This window comes from Camelus dromedarius, chromosome X (genome assembly GCF_036321535.1).
Source record: "Camelus dromedarius isolate mCamDro1 chromosome X, mCamDro1.pat, whole genome shotgun sequence".
Taxonomy (NCBI): Eukaryota; Metazoa; Chordata; class Mammalia; order Artiodactyla; family Camelidae; genus Camelus; species Camelus dromedarius.
Genome location: NC_087472.1, coordinates 91310304 through 91322844, shown reverse-complemented (window position 1 = coordinate 91322844; position 12541 = coordinate 91310304).

Below are 12541 nucleotides of genomic sequence, written 5' to 3'. Positions count from 1 at the left end.
CTCTCATTTGAATATATCATCTGCCTTTCTTCCTTGAGAAAAAAAAAAAGAATTTCAGTAGAATTAACAGGGGGAAAATACCAAAAGATTGAAAAGAAAATCTTTCCTGAATACAATCCACATAACAAGCTCTCTTATACTTGTTAGCAGAGAAGGCTCCCAAATAATAAATATAATTATACAGGGAAAAGCTATTCTGCTGTAAAACCCTTCCCTGAGGGTACCACGGAAGGCACCAAACCCTTACTTGAAATGGGTCTTGTTCCTTTAAGTTTCATAACCACATAGCTGTGAATCATAAGTTAAAAGTGATCACTTTGTTCTCTATTTCTGAGCACATATGCCAGTCTGGGTGTCTATGAGACTGGCAGACTGGAGATCTCCGAAATGTGACGCAATATGGACTATGTCACCTGTAGAATACACAGGCATCCCAAAGTGTCTAGACACTGGCACTACATCAAAGGAAGTTCTCCTTACTGGGCAGAAATGTCCTATCGCCTCAACCAGAAGAAGAGAAGGTCATGGGAGGAGAGACATACAAACTTATGGTTTCTTCATTGTACAAATACTAATTTACAAATAGAAGTTATTTTCCCTTTAACTAGGTTCCTCTTACAGTGTTGCCCAACTGACAATTGTGACATCACCATCACTTCCAGGCAGCCAGACACAAACTACAAAGAGAACATTTCCATTTGTGGACTGCACTGTCATTAACCAGCAATTAGGGAAAAGGGCATGAAGGGGAGTGGAGAAGTTAATGTATATTTGAAAGTGTAAGTACAAACTGTTCTTGGAATTTTCCTGAGTAGCAGGGGTGTGGGGACCAACAGTTCCTAAAAGGAGGAAAAAACCTCTGTTCTCCATAAGTTAGTGATTTCATGTTGCACCAAGATTTTAAAAAGTATTTAAAATAGCCTTAGCTTTAAGAAGTATTGAATTCATAAACTTATTTAAATACTAAAAAGAATTCTAGTAAAATTTATTTTATCATAAGCAAGGGAATATACCAATGCAAGCAATGTGGTCCCAAGTAAAGGAAGTCAAGACCAGAGAATCGAAATGGCAATGAAAGGGAAAGAGTGGTGATATCTCAACCAAAGTAATGAATGCTCAGTAATGTACCGTCAGCTGAGAAGGATGAGTAGGGGACAGAACCATTCAAATCTATCAAAACTAGTTCTACAATTTTTTGAGGATTTTTTTTTATAGCAGTTTTAGGTTCACAAGAAAACTGAGCAGGTAGATCAGAGAATTCCCATATGACCACAGCCCCCATCCCAACAGACTCCCCCATCATCAGCACCCCCCACCAGAGTGGTATGTTTGTTACGACTGATGAACCTACATCAACACATCATTACCCCTCACAGTCCATAGTTTACATTAGAGTTTGCTCTTACTGTTTACATTCTGTGGGTTTAGATAAATGTATAATGACATGTATTCATCATTATAGAGTAGTTTGTAGACTACATCATTATAGAGTGCTCCATATCAATACAGAGTAGTTTCACTGCCGTAAAGATCCTCTGTGCTCCACCTATTCATCCTTACACATCCCCACCTGACGAGCCCCTGGCAAGCACTGATCTTTTACTGTGTCCATAGTTTTGCCTTTTCCAGATTGTCACATAGCTGGAATCATACAGTGTGTAGCCTTTTCAGACTGGCTTCTTTCACTTAGTAGTATATATATAAGTCTCCTCCATGTCTTTTCATGGCTTGATAGCTCATTGATTTTTAGCACTGAATCATATTCCATTGTCTGGATGTACCACAGTTCATTTATCCATTCACCTACTGAAGGACATCTTGATTGCTTCCAAGTTTTGGCAGTTGTGAATAAAGCTGCCGTAATGTGCATCTGCAGATTTTTGTGTGGACAAAAGTCTTCAGCTCTTCTGGGTAAATACCGAAGAACATGATTGCTGGGTTGAATGGTAAGAGTATGTTTAATTTCGTTAGAAACTGCCATAGTGTCTCCCAAAGTGGCTGTACCATTTTGCATTCCCAGCAGCCATGAATGAGAGGTCCTGTTGCCCCACATCCTCACCAGCATCTGATGTTTCTCTATGGTTTCTAATTCCTCATTCTGTAACATAGAGAGGGAGATGACAGATGAAGACCTAGGTTTCATGTACAGTGGTGAGAAATGGGGCCTTGGGAGAATGGAGTACCAAAAGTATGGTAGGAAAACTGAAAAAAAAGGCCACAGGTTTTTTTCAATGATGACTCAATTGTTAATACATACAATGTTTGTATGTTTACACTGTCTTTGGAAAATAGTACTGTTGATTCATTGTAGGCTGGTTTATACTCGAGTTCTTTTTTCAGAAATAGTAATGAATTCATAAGACACACATGTGCATGTCACCATTTGGTGACCTACTCCATACATTTGAGTGACCTTGGACAAATGACTTAGATTCTTGCCTTTATATTCTCCTGTTCTAATAAGTTCAGTTGAGCTAGACAGTCTAAAAATTTCTTTCCAATCCTTTGATTTTTAAAAAATCCATGTTTCTTCACACATAAGAAGTGTCCCGAAAGACACAGATGATTTCAGTGGAATGTTTCAAAAGGGAGTCGTTTCCCATTAAAGGAACAATGAATATACTGCAGTTGAGATCATTGTTCCTCTTTCCTTATATGCCATTACTGAATGATAAATGATAGATTTTCCTCCATTTTTCTCCCTGATAAAGTTTAAATAGGGAGCTTAAACAAATAAATTGGAGGAGTTACCTTTTCTTTTCAAGAGTATAGGTTTTTTTCGAAGAATCAGCAAATGAATATTCGTAATCACATTGAGATTAGTGAATTCCCTTCTTCCATTCAGCATATATTTGTGCCTACTATATGACTTGTCAGAGAAGGCATTAAATCAACTTTCTTTTCTTTCTAAAATGTGTGACTAGAGCACTTGAAAAGTCACTGCCCCATGATTATAAATGTAATGCATAATTTATAATTGTGAACATACTGTTGAACATACTTGTGGTTACTTTGGCTTCACTTTTGTCAGTATTTATATGTTTTTTTTTACATCTCTGTAGTGGCAAAAGGCAGAAAATAAATGGAACATACATCCTTGTCACTCTCATCTTGTCTCATCTTACTAGCCACTGGAGGCTTGGAGGTGGGCATATAAAAAGGGAAAGACAAAAGAAACAAGCATACAAAAGAGGAAGCATGAGGGAAATCAGAGGAATGTGAGACTAGAGAGTCAAACAGATGCTGGGGGAAGGAAATAAAAACAACCAAAGTGACAGTGACCCTATCTTCAGCACCCCTTTGCCCTGAACAGACCCAGCCAAGGCCTCAAGAGCATTCTAAGTATCATCCCTGCCCTGGAACCTTATCAGGACAGGTGTTCAGATTGAAAGCTTCTCAGTTTGCATCAGTTTCAAGTTTTTGGAAAACTGGAAAACTTCTAGATGCTTCTACTCTGATTTTTGTCAAGAACTAGTGTCTTGGTTTTAATCAAATATGCCCAAGAATTAAGTTCTTTAGGAATAGAGATCATACCAAAATGTACTCATTTTGTCATTTCTGTTGCTGCATGACAACTCAAAACCAAGTGGCTAAGAACAGTAACCATTCATTACCTCTCGTAAGTCTGTGGTCAAACTGGGCATAGCTGGCTGGTTTTCCTGCTCTAGCTTATATTGGCTAAGGTTACTCATTGGACAGGGTTGCTCATTTAGCAGCTGCAGTCAGCTAGGAGTTCTGTTGGGATGAAATATCCAAAATGGTTTCAGTCACCTATCTGGAAGTTGGTGTTGGTCAACTAGAATGCCATAGTTCTCCTCCATGTGGTTTCTCATCTCCTAGTAGGTTAGTTTGGTTTTCTTAACAGCATGGCAGTTTGGTTCCAAGAGGGAAAAGCCCACTTGTCGTGTCACTTATCATGTTTGCTAACGTCCCATTGGTGATGAAAGTCACATGGCCTCAAGCAGTCTTCTCTGCACCTGTGAAGGGACAGAAGTGAGTTGACTAATATGGGTGGTTGAGAGTAGAGTAGTTATAGGAGATGGGAGTGTGTATAAGGTAATGGATGCATTTTGTCTGTTTATCAAGGGAAATATTACCGTTTTATACCAAAGCTATTAATATGGGCAGCTTCTGATACCATGTATTCCAAAAGACAAGTTTTATTTTTTTAACATTTTTTATTGAGTTATAGTCATATAGGAGAGGGTATCAGGAATCTGCATCCTTAACAAGCACCCTAGGTGATCCTAACACAGAGTAGTGTTTGAGAATCTCTGCCTTAAACCTTTATCTACCAGTAATCCAAATGGATTATTTGAGTGTTAGCAGAGAACTAAGATTTGGGAGAAAAAGATTCTACCCAAGTCATAAGGCAGATTTCTCATACCTCACAGTTTTGCTAAATCTTAGAACAGAGATTCCAGCATACCCACAGCACCATGGTCCTCAAAGTGCGGTCCCTGTACCAACGTTACAGCATCACCTGGGAGCTTTCAGACCTCATCTACTAAACCACAAATTCGGGGATTGGGGCCCAGGTTTTAATAAGTCCTCTAGGTGGTCCTAATGTAGGTAAAGTTTCAGAATTGTTGTCATTCCTATCTGCAACATTGTGTAAAACGATACATAATTTTAGGTAGTTATACTTAGATAATTAACATGCATATGAGTGGAATGTTCGGTATGCATGAAGAGGGGGGAAGGCTCCCAATTTGGCTATTTTAATCAAAGATATTTAAATTTTGGTCTGTCTTTAACTCCCTTAGCTACCTTGGGCAAATCACTTCTCCCATCTGCCTAAATCATCCCAGTCTCAAAATAAAGGAGGGCCGGTGCTCTTTACTGTAATGCTTTCTAGCACTAACTTCCCATGTTGTGCTTTCTGTATCTGTATCATTCCAACCCAAGTAATCATTAGACTAGCAAGGAGAGATTAAGGAAAGGATAGCTCTCCAAATGCACTAGACTAGAAAAAATAAGTCAGGCAAATAGGAGAAGACCAAGAAGTGTTACTGGACAGAAAAAAATTCTCTAAGGAAATGTGGCCTTTCTGCTTATATGAGTTCTGTGTAAATTAAAAAACAAGAAAAACTAGGGGAGGAATAAGTGAAACATCCAGAGACTCTCCAGAGGTTGCAGCGTTGGGGAGTAACTGATTTCTTGCTCTACCAGTCAGAAATCATCACAGTGAGCTCAGATGATTCAAGCTACTCAGATCATTTGCATGAAGGACCTTGGTCTTCACCTATGGATTTCCTCGGTGGAAACGCACTTGCCAGTTAGACCACCTCTTGCCTTTTATGATTAACTATGCTGCTTGTAGAGTGCTTTCCCAGGCTTTACATCATATAAGTCTCACATTAAGCTATCCACGTCAGTGACATTTTCCCTATTTTACAAAGAAGCAAAAGAAAGCCATGGGAGACACTGAGGTACTTAAAGTTCAGGAAGATCCAGAGTTGAATGCCAGGGCCAAGAGCAGGCTAGTTTTCCAATCCAGTGTTTCTTCTGCTGCCTTGCCTTTAAATCTCCATGGATGTTGGGAAGATCAAGGTGGACCAGCATCCTACCTTTTTCCTTTTTATCCATTTTTCTTCCTAGTTTTCCTCAACTTCCCTTCCCTCAGCCTGCTGTCAAAAGGCATTAGGCTTGATGTCAGGAGATGGAAAGTCTTGTCTTGGTTCTACTACAGAAGGCTGGCTGGTCTCAGACAAGTCACTGATGCACTCTGGGCCTCAGGTGCACCATTGTTATGATGGAATAAAATTCATATTTTATGGCAAGACAAGAAAATTTTAAACATAAAATATTCTCTGCCAGTTTGGGCATCTTCCCTCCCCATTAGTGTGTACTGAGCATCTGCAGCAACCAGACCTCCTTAGGTGCTAACATTCCTTCTTAATCTTGTAAAGGATGAAACCATTACTCCCTTTCTTCATGCAGATATGGACTGTGTAAACTGTCATTTCGTCATCTGAAGTATAATCCTTTGTCTCAAAAACTAATATAACTGCTTTAACCACTAACAGTCCTCTAACAGTCCTCAGAGCTTTCTGAAAGACCAACTCCTGGGTTATAATCCTCAGGTTGGCTGGAATAAAAGCTTCCATCTCTTTCTTAGCTCGACTATGGATTACATTTTCATCAACAGCTATTCCCACTTTTTCTCAATGGTAGTATGAAAAATGGAATCAGGATATATATTGGTTGATTTTTACATTTATATAAATTTGAATTTGCAGGCTGTAGCTGAGGCTTGAAAGGATGATGAAGGGCAGGAAAATGAGACTAATTCCAAAAAGATAAGAGCAAATAGGTTTTTGAGAGTCAGAGTAAATATTTAGGGTGTGGCGTTGAGGTAGGCTGAGCTCCATTCTTCCATTTAAGATCCCTCCCTTTGCATCAGTAATCAGTATCAAGGCTGCAAAACAAAGAGCTTTCTTTGGGGTCTTAAGAATCAGATGTGTGATGAAGCAACTATAGTAAAATTTTAATTGTAGAATCTATGTAGTGATTATGTAAGTGTCCATGGTAAAAGTTTTTCAAAGACTTTGTATGTTTGAAATTTTTCATAATAAAATGTTGAAAAGGTGAAAAAAAAAAAAAGGAATCACAATTCAGGAGACACAGATTCAGGTAAAAGTGTTCTGGGAAGAGAAAGAGTCAGGGGCTTATAAAGGCAATGTACGGAAACGACAGGCCAGTCAAGAAACAAGCACCACTCGGAGGGTTGGAGTACTCAGATGTATTACGCTGGCGGGCTCAGAGGGGCTTCTGCTCCGAAGCTCTGAGCACCTCCAAGACGTGTGCATCAGGTTTTATAGGGTAAAGTACAAGCTTGGGGTATTCGGCCAATAGGCATGGAACAGCTTTAGCAGCATTATCATCACAAAAGTGGAGGTGGGGAGGCAGCAAACCAACATTCCAAAGCCAGATATGTATCTTTGAAAATCCAGCTGGCTAGCAAAAACACATAAACAGCAAACCAACACTAATTAACCTAGATTTACAAGTTAGTCTAGCAGAACTCAGATCAGTATTCCAATACTTAGACTTGTTAGCCCAGCCCAGCCTCTCCTTCACATTCCTAGACCTGTGAGTTATCTTGTTAGACCAGCCCGGTTTTTCCTTCACATTCCCCCCTCTTGATGCTTTCACAACTCTAGTTGGAGTAAGCATCATCACTTATCTGTTGCAGGGGCTCATGATTGGAGGCTAACATCTGAAGTTTTATAGCCTCTAACCACTCACTGACAAAGCGGGTCAGGAAGTTTAGGACACAGGACCCAAATACCAGAACTGCAAAAATCAGGAGTAAGGGACCTATGAACAGTGCCAGCCAGGAGGTCCAGCCCCAGGGGCCTGTCCATGGACTCTTATCTAAAATGTTTTCTCTTTTTCACTTGGTCTTGTAACTCTTGAACCATCCCTCTAACAATTCCTGATTGATTGGCATAAAAACAGCACTCTTCATTTAGGAAGAGGCATAGTCCCCCCTCTTTGGCCGTGAGTAGGTCCAGACTCCTCCTGTTTTGTAAGACCACCTCGGCCAGAGAGTCAATCTGATTTTGCAGAGCTCCCAGGGTTTCTGCTATTCATTGGAGATCGTGGCTGAATTCACCTGTAAGCTGAAACTACAGGTTGGTACATGGACCACTTGTCACCCGGTTGTATGCAGGTGCATTGTACAGCCAAGCGTCAGTAACATCAGCCTTATGATTATCTTAGACATGATGCTGCAGTGATGGCACTAATTATAACAAGATATAAAATAGCTATCAGGATTCTATGGCCTATGTTCCAGTCAGGTGGGGCGGCGCTAGCTAGCCCCACTGCTAATACGCAGACTAGTATAGCAAACAAGGAAAGAGGCAAGGGAGCACAAAATTAATACATTTAACAGCTGCGTTGAGCTTTCCTCAAGCTTCGGCCGTGCGTTGACTAGCCAGCCTCCGGGTGTGGCTAGAGCAGGGCTCGTGGATCCTTTTCTGGTCCCTCTTGATCTTGATCTTAAGCGGGTCTCCCTGGACATTCAATTTTCCAGGGACCCTCTGTCTGAGGTGAAGTTGCTCTCTTAACCCTGGAGTGGTGGATCCAAGGGATGACTCCTGCAACTTTAACAGCTATAGGGGTAGTTAATACCACTAAATATGGTCCCTTACAATGAAATAACGGCATGTGTCACTAGATGGCCCCCTACTTGACAGGATCGTGGTTGGCAGAAATGGCGGGCAGTTGAGTCCCCAGTAGCCCCTATAATAGTCGCCTTTTTCTTGGTCAAGGGGGCTACAGGTTTGGTCACCACAGAATACTCTGCTCCTGTGTCTACCATAAAAGTCATTGGTTGGCCCCCTATAAACATCTTGACCTTGGACTCCCCGGGGCCCAGGGGCAGGGAGCCTGGTCTCTCCTATTCTGAGTCGACCACAGCCAGTCCGATGTGATTACTGGCTGGTGGCTCCAGCTGATAAGTAGGCCTTTTGAGGGGTGCTCTCTTTCCATCCTTTCTGTTTGGGCACTCGTTCTTCCAGTGTCCTGCCTCCCGGCAGTATGCGCACTGCTCTCGGCCCAGGGGCATCCATGGTTGGGGGTCCCCTCTTCCGGGGTGGTGCAGGATTCTGGCTGAAGCCTGTTTTCCCCAGGGCTGCTGCAAGGAGTGCGGCTTTCTGCTTCATTTGCTGGTCTGCTTCTCATTGGGCTTCCCATTCTCAGTTTACAAAAACTTTGTTTGCAACTTCCAGCAGCTGTGTAGCATTCATCCCTGCAAATCCATCCAGTTTTTTTTAGTTTCCGGCGTATATCTGGGTATGATTGGGCTACGAAGGCAGCGTTGACCATCTGCTGGTTTTCTTGGGCCTCAGGATCAAAAGGAGTGTAGACTCGGAATGCTTCACATAGTCTCTCATAGAGAGTCAGTGGGGGTTCCATCTGGCCTCTGGGTCACCATGGTCATTTTAGACATGTTAGTTGGCTTCTTGGCTCCCGCTCTTAGCCCTTGTAGGATGGCCTCCCGGTACTCACGCAGCACTTCTCTTCCTTTTTGGGTGTTAAAGTCCCAATCTGGTCTGGTGTCAGGGGCATGTGTCATGGCCCATCCCTCAACATCCATTGTGTCCCCAGGGGCTCGGCCCTGCAGCCATTTTCGTGCTTTAGTGAGAATGCGTCTCCTCTCTGTATTGAAGAGTCAGAAGCAGCTGGTGGACATCTTCCCAGGTGGGCCGGTGAGAATGGAAGATAGACTCTACGAGGTCAATCATAGCCTGCGGCTTGACAGCCTGATTACAGTGGTCATATACCACCAAGTAGAAATCATCGTGGGCTGGACAGAGACCAAATATTTGCATGACTTTGCAACAGAGACCCAAGGCTGTCCCAGCATCGCTTCGGGACTGGGCAGGGGCCGGTGTTCCCTGACAGTTGCCATGGAGGCAGCGGCGGCTGAGGTGGAGGCGGTGCCGGAGCTGCGGGGGAGGGGGTGCCAGGGCTGTTGCCGCTGCTGCTGCTGCTGCTGCTGCTGCTGCTGCTGTTGCTGCTGCTGCTGCTGCTGCTGCTGCTGCTGCTGGGCGGCTTTTCAGAGTAGGAAGGAGTATGATGGCGCCAATTGAGAAGGGCTGTGGTGCTAAAAGGTTGGTAGCAGAGTACGGGGTGCCCAGGCTGAACAGTCCCATCTTCCCCAGCTTGCTGCGGCCCTTGTGTCTCCCGCAGCGGCAATTGGAGGGCCTGTGCTGCTGGCTTCACAGCTTGTGCTGAGCAGATTTTCCTTTCTACGGCTCAGGCTGGGGGCTGGGCTCTGCCTCTGGGTCCTCAGGCTGGGGAGGTGTTGGTGCCCCGAGGGCATACGGAGGGGGTAGGCATATCTGTCTACTGCGGCTCCCTGGAAAACAGGCTTTTTTCTGTCTGTCTTTTTGGCCTGGATTGCTGGGCTGCTAATGTCTTGCATTGTCCAGGTCCATTTGAGCAGAACCGAATCCATAGGGGTAGAGTCTGGGCGATATTCAGCCAGGAGTCAATGTAAGGGAATTGATCTGGGTGGCCTGGGGTTCCACTGATTATTTGATAGAGTGCTCACACTGTTGCTAGGTCCAGAGTTCCTCCTGAGGGCCACACGACTCCAAAGGCCGGCCATTCAAGCTCACACAAAGTGCGGAGCCTGCCAGGGGTCATTCGAATTCCATAGTTTCCTGGGAACCCCTTTTTGAAATTCTTAATCATGCAGTCTAGAGTGGTGGGTTTCGACTTAGAGCCTCCCATTCTTTTTAGATGTTTGGGAAGGTAGCCTTTATATCTTTTCTTTCCTCACTCCTCAAAACACCAGAGTTCCCAGAGAGACTGCTCTCTTGCTGGGTCTATGAGTTGTTTGAAGGCTAATTTGGTCAGGGAGTCTGGGTTCCAGTCACAGCTGATGTCTCTGGAGCTCAAGGCCTCAAGCAGTTCCAGGGACTTTCTTCATTAAATCCTCTCTATATCCTGAACTAACGTATCAGGGGCATGGGACTGACGACAGATGGTAAAACAAATGGACTAGAAAAGGGACCTCCAAGGCCAGGTAAGCCCGGTCCTGAAGGAATTCGTCTTCTAAACTCGAGTCCTGGGGGTCTGGGGCTAGGCAAAAGGGGCACTACTTGGGTCTGTTCTGTAGGGGAACACTAAGTCTCGGGTGTTCTGTGACAGAATCAGGTAGGAGACTTTTTCAAAGAAATAGCATCCTAGCCTCCGAGGGCACAGGGGCGATGACTCATTGGCTGTCTATGTCCTTTTCCCTCCCAGTGTAGCCACCCTGTGCCGGTGTCTCAGACAAGACAAGGGAGGGTTTTCGTTGTGTCCGCCTGGCCGCTCCCCTCGCAGGGACGAAGGTGCCTCTTAGCTTTGGCGGGTCAGTATAAGCCGCTGACTCTGATCGGGACCCTGAGGGACCGATACCGCCCTGAGCTGTATGAGGTCACCACGGAACCGCAGGTTGGGACTCACTCGAACTCCGTAGCAGAATGCCGTGGAGCTACAAACTCGAGCCTGATCGCATGCTTCACAGGCCGCTCATTCACACACACACACACACACACACACACACACACACACACACACGTTAACAACATTCTTCCCACCAATACCAATATCCTGTTTCCTGTAGGAGGGGATCCGCCTCCTCTTCTGTACACTAGGATAGGACCTGATATCTGACCTGATTTCCCCGTCTGAAATACCATCAGACGGAGAGCCTGTAGGAGGGGATCAGCCTCCTCTTCTGTCCAATGGGACAGGACCTGATACTTCCCGGGGGTTCCTACCTTGTCCGGACGGCTACCTGGTGAGTCTGTCCGTCCCTCCATGGAGTCTGGATCTGGTTGTAGCCCAGCCACCTGGGGGCCGAGTTGCCGTCACGAAAGAGAACCCGAAATACCGTCGGGCGGCGCCACCTCGTTCGCTGCCGGAATCCCGTCCCCCGGTCGGCTGGAGCCACCAGTCCAGTGGCTCAAGGGGCCGGCGTGGTTGTATCTCGCTGGGGCCTCCAGAAATGTTACGGAAACGACAGGCCAGTCAAGAAACAAGCACCACTCGGAGGGTTGGAGTACTCAGATGTATTACGCTGGCGGGCTCAGAGGGGCTTCTGCTCCGAAGCTCTGAGCACCTTCAAGACGTGCACATGAGGTTTTATAGGGTAAAGTACAAGCTTGGGGTATTCGGCCAATAGGCATGGAACAGCTTTAGCAGCATTATCATCACAAAAGTGGAGGTGGGGAGGCAGCAAACCAACATTCCAAAGCCAGATATGTATCTTTGAAAATCCAGCTGGCTAGCAAAAACACATAAACAGCAAACCAACACTAATTAACCTAGATTTACAAGTTAGTCTAGCAGAACTCAGATCAGTATTCCAATACTTAGACTTGTTAGCCCAGCCCAGCCTCTCCTTCACATTCCTAGACCTGTGAGTTGTCTTGTTAGACCAGCAAGGTTTTTCCTTCACAGCAAAAGCCACAGGTTGTTCAAGAATTACAACTGACCCAATGCAAGAAAGGAGATATTTGTCTTTAAGGAATCATGAGTTACTTTAGAGTATGGGTCCATGAAGTATCTTGAGTTTCTGGAACATTGGGTAGAAGTTCTGGATGCCTGTGTTAAGACTAGAAGGGGGTCAAAGTTCAGATTCCATCCAGGAGGAGACATGCATAAGTCACTTTTCCTCAATGGTATATGTTTTGTTTTAGGGAAAGGAATGAGGATGTGGAACACAAACTACTGTGGGAAACACAGGATCAATACATTTCAGAATCTTGCTTGTACATCCAGCCCTACTTATTCTGAAATGACTGAATTCTGATCACATGATACTGGTGAACAATAATTTGCTGTCCTGTTAGAATCTGAGAGTTAAAATGTGTGAAAGTTCAAACACGGTCAGGGATTTTTTTTTTTTAATGGATCAGTGTGGTAGGTTTGGTTGCTTTCTTTTTACTGCCTGTTAGAGTAAGGAAATCCTTATTTATCATTCAACTAATGTTTTTCAGCGTGATCAGGGACAAATTAGCCTAGTTTCTTTACA